Source organism: Saccopteryx bilineata, chromosome 2 (assembly GCF_036850765.1).
Source record: "Saccopteryx bilineata isolate mSacBil1 chromosome 2, mSacBil1_pri_phased_curated, whole genome shotgun sequence".
Classification (NCBI taxonomy): domain Eukaryota; kingdom Metazoa; phylum Chordata; class Mammalia; order Chiroptera; family Emballonuridae; genus Saccopteryx; species Saccopteryx bilineata.
This window is the reverse complement of record NC_089491.1, coordinates 227,033,035-227,040,329: the sequence shown is the minus strand read 5'-3', so window position 1 is coordinate 227,040,329 and position 7,295 is coordinate 227,033,035.

The window sequence follows — 7,295 nt, the reverse complement described above, 5'->3', positions numbered from 1 at the left end:
TTGGCGCTGCTGCCGCTCACTGAGAATTGTCACTGCGAAAGGTCACTGCTGGATGACCGTCCCTCTGGCATAGTGAACACGAGTCGTGCAAAGGAGTGTGCTGCACCGGGGCTTCCGTCCTCATCTGACGTCGGCATGAATGTGAGCACAGTCAGGAGCCACTCAAGCCTCTGATAGGAGGATGCCCTTTCCAACTCGTCAGCCCCAACAGAAAAGAGAATTGGAGAGAAGCATCACTTTGTTGCTTAATCCACAGCCTATCTTAACAAAAAAAAGGATTTAGGTGGGCAGGTGGCAAACGAGGGATCCTTTATGTGTGGAGAATTGGGTGGTGGGGGCCTGCGGAGTTGCAGCCATGTGGGTGTGAGTCACAGCCAGTGTGGAGATAGATGCTTTGCCAGGGGTCCCCAAACTTTTTACATAGGAGGCAAGTTCACTGTCCCTCAGACCGTTGGAGGGCCGCCACATACAGTGCTTCTCTCACTGACCACCAGTGAGAGAAGTGCCCCTTCCGGAAGTGCGGCTGGGGGGGGGGGGGCGGATAAATGGCCTCGGGGGGCCACATGCGGCCCGTGGGCCGTAGTTTGGGGATGCCTGCTAGACTGTTGGTCTTATGTGTTGCAACCAGAGGTTCAACCCTATAGCCGCTCATTGAGATCACTCAAAGAGCCGACAAAAGTCCTGACTCCTGCTCTGGCTGGTTTGCTCAGTGGTAGAGTATTGGCCCAGCATGTGGAAGTCCTGGGTTCAATTCCTGGCCAGGGCACACAGGAGAAGTGCCCATCTGCTTCTCCACCCCTCCCCCTCTCCTTCCTCTCAAACTCCCCCTCCTCCACACACACAGCCAAGGCTCCATGGGAGCAAAGTTGGCCCCAATGCTGAGGATGGCTCCATGGCCTCCACCACAGGCGCTAGAATGACTCCGGTCACAACAGAGCAACGCCCCAGATGGGTCATGCATCGCCCCCTGGTGGGCATATTGGGTGGATCCCTGTCGGGCGCATGCAGGAGTCTGTCTGACTGCCTCCCTGCTTCTAACTTCGGAAAAATACAAAAAATAATAATAATAATAAATAAACACTCCTGGGGCTCCCTGCAGAGGGTTGGGGCCTTAGTCTGAGCATCAAGATTCTTTCCAGCTCCTGAGTGATTCTGACACACAGCCAAGGTGGGAAATGAGAGAGAAAAGGCTCTCCCCCTCGTGGACTCTCTGGGGATGCTTTCCCCCGCATGTTCTCTGCTTTGTTGTGATTGACAGGCAAGCTGCTGCACCAGGGTCCAAACTGAAGAGGTGTGTGGGAGACGCTGCCAGCTCTCAGAGGAAGAAGGCCATCTTCAGCTCTGCGCGGTTGCAGTGACGTGCGTGTAGTCTTTCATCCCTGTGCAGACAGGAGTGACCATGAGTTCCGTGTTCTCGGAGGGCCATCTCAGTGGAGGAGCGTGTTTGGTTCCATACATCCGTTTCTGCAACAGCAATGGAGGGTGGGTGCAGGGCCACCTTCAGCTGGAAGCTTGTTTGTGTTAGGCATGACTCATTGCCCGTTCTTTAACTGCCACCTTGCACATCAATGACAGTCTCCATAAAAGCCCAGTTGCTGTTACCTGCCCTGATCCATGCCACCCGCTTCCATCCCAGTGGTTCCCCTGGAAGCCTTCCTCAGTTGGAGCCCTGCCTGTGGGTCGGGCAGCCTTCCCTCTAGTGGCCACTGTGGGTAAGGACTCCCAGCGCCCTGGGTCTGCAGTTGAGTAGGTTGGTTTGTGTGCAGGGTTTTCCGGCATCTCCTGCAGCTCTTCTGTGGAGGAGCCCCTGCTGCTAGGTAGCCAGGCGCAGGTGAGGCTGGGCAGACCGGACATGTTCCCTGGAGTTGGAGTATGATGCGGGGAATGGCCTGTCCCCCTTAACTTCCCCGCCTGCGTATCTGAAGGAGGAAAGCTGGTCAGGTTGCCCGGGCAGCAGTGAGGAGGAGCAGCAGAGGGTGAAGCTGCCATTACCTACAGGGCATACGGGCCCATGGTAGGTGACTGACTAGGCCTGGTTCATCCTGAAAGCAGCCTCCCCAGGCACGATGTCCACAAAGGCAGGAGCAGAGTCACACCCATCCTTGCTGAGGGCACCACATCTGCACTGAGCGGGGCTGTGGGCGCTTCTTACCGAAATAATTCTGCCCAGTCCTGGCTATGAAAACTGCACGGTGGGGGGTTTTGAGGGTGAGCATGCACCTCCCAGGCTCCGCATCTCCCCTTTCTGTGTTATTTTGCTGTATTTCAGCATTGCTCCCTCTCGCCTGATCTATGAGTGTGTGTCTGTCTGTCTTAGAGACAGATACACCTTGGACAAATTACTTTATCTAAAGAAGTTTGTTTACAGCTTCAAACATTTGGATTGCACCTACTTTCCCAGGGGCAGGGGTAAGAGGACAGAAATGAAAGATGAGGTTAAATGGTTATAGGTAAGACAGATCCCACTTTCTTGCACACACACACACGTACACAAATGCACACATGTGCATGCATTCTTGTAGCCACCAGGTGTCACTGTCCCCACTAGATCTACCCAGTAGTAGGGCTGCCTCGCGAGCTGCTCAGCCCCTGCTCGGCCAAGTAAGTGGTCTATGTCCCTGTCAGGCCTGGCCAAAGTGGCCTTGGATGTTGGCTTATGCCCCTGGTGGCCACAGTTAGAGGGGAGCATCGGGTGAGCCTCTGCACCTGAAGTCCTGCCTTCATCAACATCTACACGGGCAGCATGGAAAGTGCTTACCTGGATCCCCTATAGACATCCTGTTTGCCCTCAAGTTTGGTGCCAAGAGACCGTGATGCAACTAGTATGGTCCCTTTAAAGCTTAGTCATGATGTGGGGTCAATACCACCCTCTCCTTATATGTACTTGAAACGACATGATTTCATAGAATGTTGCCTGGGGAAAGCATTTCAAGTGTAGTAACACGTCTTTGAAATAATTCTGGGTCTCTTCACCCTTGGCCAGCACCCTTGGCAGGTCAGACCTGGGTGCTTGGGAGGAGGTCGGCTGGGGTCAGCCCTCCAGGCCTGCCCTTGCCCACAGTCTCCTTTTCCCTCCTCAGTTGTATTTTAGCTCCAGGTCCAGAAAAGCAGCAAAACCAGGTAGGGGACACCAGGACTAGCTGCAATGAATAATGAACCATGCCTGGGCTGGCCAATCAGACCACAGCCCTGAAAGGGCACACCTGGGAAAGCAGATGACTATTCTATTAAACTAAACTGCCAGTCTTTAAAAACCCTCTAAACAAAGGACCCATTGCGCTTTCCTGAAGTGTGCCCTAGCCTTTCCCTTCCCTTTCCCCCTTCTCCACCACTCCCAGGCGTGTATTTCCTAAACTCTAAGAGTCCCCAGGAGACTTGCAACCAGGGAGCAATGGGCAGCAGCAGACATCCTGGCTCACCCTCTGGACCTGTCTCCCAGTTCCCCTTTTCTCCGAGTTCCCAGTGAGCCAACACAGCCCCGCCTAGGCTCTCCTGTCGCTTCTTCTATTCTAAGCCCTTTCTTGTTTCACTGTCCCCAGATATATTAAACTTACTCTCAAAAATCACCTGGACTCATGTGAAAATTTTTCTGCACAGTCAAGAACTCACACATGACCTGCTGGCCTTAGGCAGACCCGAAGGGCCAGGTCCCCGTAAAAAGAAGAGGCTGAATCTTGAAGAAAACTGTGCCATTCAGCTCCAATGTCACTCTACTTCTGCCTAATGTTATAGGAATGAATAGGGACTGCCCCAAAGCTAGTTCCACTTTGGGGACCTGTGTCATGAACTTGGATTACAGGGAAGTGATGAATTTCAGTTTCTAATGGAATAAGTACTCACAAAAGCCACTAGGGGTGGCATTGCTAGCCCTAAATTCTACTGTCAAATTTATTAACTAATTTTATGTATTTTTAATGAAAAGACTTATGAAAGCAATGTGTTATCTATTTACAATGCATTTTCACATGTATTCCTTTCTATATAATTAAATGCCATTTTGCTGTTCCAATTAGTTATATAAACCCACAACATATGCCGACTCAGAGAACTTCACATAGAGACAGCTAGGTTTAAAAGGTGTTCATGTTAAGTGCAGCCAACAGTATAATGCATTTGAAGAAACTAACCTCAAAAAGGTTTCTGTGATTAATTTTTAAACCAAAAAATATCTCCATGACATTTTTCTACCTATTAGCAACAAATATATCCACTGGGCTTCACAACTGTACAAAGATACATGAGCTAAGATTTGTTGCAATATTTTGGGGATAGAAAACGCGACTGGAAATCACCTAAGTGTCTACCAATAGCTTAAGTTACAGTGCAACTGTACAGTGGGGTGTTACACAGCTGTTAGTCGGACCTACGTGGACTGCTGTGGACACCGTGTGAAGGAGGGATTGTGGAAGAAACAGTTGCCAGGAGCTGCTGCAACCATCCAGGTGCGGGAAGGGGGTGGGCCCAGCCAGACCACTGGCACGGGGGAGCAGAGGGGTGGGCTTAGCTGAGGAGCCTTTTGGAGATTAAGATGGTAACTGCAGCAAGGAGGTCAGAAGGAAAAAACTTCCAGTTACAAGATAAGTAAGTCTGGGGAGGTAATGGACAGCATGGTGACTGTAGGTAACTACCGAATTGTAGATCTGAAATTGCTAAAAGAAGATTTAAAAAGTTCTCATCGTAAGAAAAACGTTAACGTCCATCACCACACATAGCTACTAAACTTATGGTGGTGATCATTTCCCAATATATATGTATCCAAGTCATTATGTTGTGTGCCTAAAATTAATACGTTGTCGTATGTCCATTGTATCTCAATAAAACCGAGGAGAAAGAGGTGAGAGCTGCAGTAGTTCCGACTCTATATACTGTAGAAACTTGCCGATGGTGGGAGATTCCATGACGCCGTTGTTGGGAGAGTCTACCAGATTTGAGTTCCAGAGCGGGAAGCAGTCAGTCTGGTGAGATGGTTCATGTCTGCTCCATTTCCCTTAACCCAGGAGAAGGGGGACTGAGACTCACACCCCTGTATGAGGGGCAGATGCCTAATGTGCTCTAGGAAAACGGAGCCCCAGGGCCAGAGTCTTTACCACCACCCGCAGTGCTACTCATATAACGCACCCTCCTCCTGATGCAGGGCTACCCTGCATTACTGCTTCACTTCATCTCAGCTCTGCTTGAACCTTTCCAGTGATGGGGAGCTCCCCACTTTGGGGGGGGCAACTGCTCCATTTCCACTTAGCCTAGGTGGCTAGTTGTCCCATCAGGGGAGCCAACCCAGCTCTGGCTGTGTCCTCTGAGCCACACCAAGTAGCCCGCACCCTCTTCCCAGTATTTCAGATAATACTACCTCCCCATTTGGGGCTTTCTCTTCCAGGCTAAACACGCATCAGGAAGAGCAGGACCTCCTAACCTCCGCATTGCCAAACCTCCGCACGGCCCTGGGTGGCAGACGGCTTCTGCAGCAGAGGAAATGACAGCTTCAGGGAGCAAGCAGCCTGGCCCAAGTGACAAGACCAAGTCTGTCTGGTCCTGGCTCCAGTGAGTCACTGGTTATTTTTACTTCTAAGGCCAGAGCTTCGGCTTAACAGGGGCTCCTGTTTCTTGGCTGACAAAGCGGATGGAAGAAACAACCTGGCGGGCTGCACAGAATGCATGGTGGGCACTGGGGCCGTTCTCCTGCCACCAGGCCCCACGTGACTGGTGCCTTGTCTTCTGGTTTGTTTTATGTGCCTGTCTGCCCAGTACCACAGGAAACTGTACAACGGGAGTCCTATTTTCTTTTCTTTTGGGTTTTTTTTTTTTTTACAAAGACAATGAGAGAGACAGAGAGAGGGACAGACAGAGACCAACAGACCGGAAAGGAAAGAGATGAGAAGCATCAATTCTTCATTGCGGCTCCTTAGTTGTTCATTGATTGATTTTTCATATGTGTCTTGAACGGGGGGGGGGGGGGGAGGGCTACAGCAGAGCGAGTGATTCCTTGCTCAAGCCAGCGACCCTGGGTTCAAGCCAGCTACCTTTGTTCTCAAGCCAGCAACCTCACGCTCAAGCTGGATGAGCCCAGGCTCAAGCCGGCGACCTCAGGGTTTTGAACCTGGGTCCTCTGTGTCCCAGTCCGACGCTCCATCCACTATACCACTACCTGGTCAGGTGAAAGTCCTATCTTCTGATGCAATATGGGGTTGTCTGGGTGATGAACTAACTGAGACAATGGAGCTTAGAGCCTTGGTTGAGACACCCCCAAACACCACCTCAGATTGCAAGTGGGTTCACTGGGCAAGCACCTTGCAGTCTGGGCTCCACTCTGCAAGACGCATAAGTTGGGACCAGTCTTTCTTCACTGGCCTCCTTTCTGCCCCTGGACATGCCCATGGTCAGGCCTTAGTGCTGGTACAATATGCAGTGGAGGTCCTGTGGTGAGCGCTGCAGAGCCCAGAATGTTCTATGGGGGGCCTTGAATGCAGCTGGCCTGCAGGATGACAAGAGAGAAACTGAGCTCTTCACCCACTGCCTGACTTGGCCAGAGAAACACCCCACCCCACCCCCATGTTTGACTGATCTGCTGGGCTTCTGCTTGTAGAAAGCAGGCAGCTGTCAGCCCAAAGAGCTGGACTGGAGTCCTGGCCTGCAATGGAGCAGCTGTGGCCTTGGACAAGCTGTGTGACTTCTCTGCACCTCAGTTCCCCTTGGGGAAAATTAGGGTGCTGATGACTACTGTCTTTGTCATTTGGTGAGGATGGAAGGAGACAGTGCACAGCTTTCTATGTGAAAGGCACTCACAGAGCATCAGTCTCTTATTTTGTTTTTAAATTTGAAAACCATCGATAGAAAATCTAAGAATCATCTCTGTCTTGGAGCTGGCCCTTGCCCCTGCCCAGACTCGAGGCCCTCACGCCCATCACCACCAGCAGAGTCTCCTGATAGTGCCCCCTTCTGGCCCTTGTCCACCACCAAGCCTGCCACCAAGGGGCATTTCCAGAGAAGAAGCAGCCTCCCTTCCTGCTCCATTTGCCCACCACCCCGACCACTGCCCTCGGCCTGTGAGCTCACAGGAAGCAGGGACTGGATCTTTCCATCAGAAAAAACAATGTCGATATTATATATATCGTAGAACTTACCATTGTAACCATTTTTAGGTGTGCAATTTAGTGGCATTATTTATATTCATCATGATCCATCCATCCATTCATCATCCATCCATCCATCCATCCATTTATCCATTCAACATACATCCATCCACCCACCCATCATTCATCTCCAGATATTTTCATCACCCCAAACAGAATCTCTATACC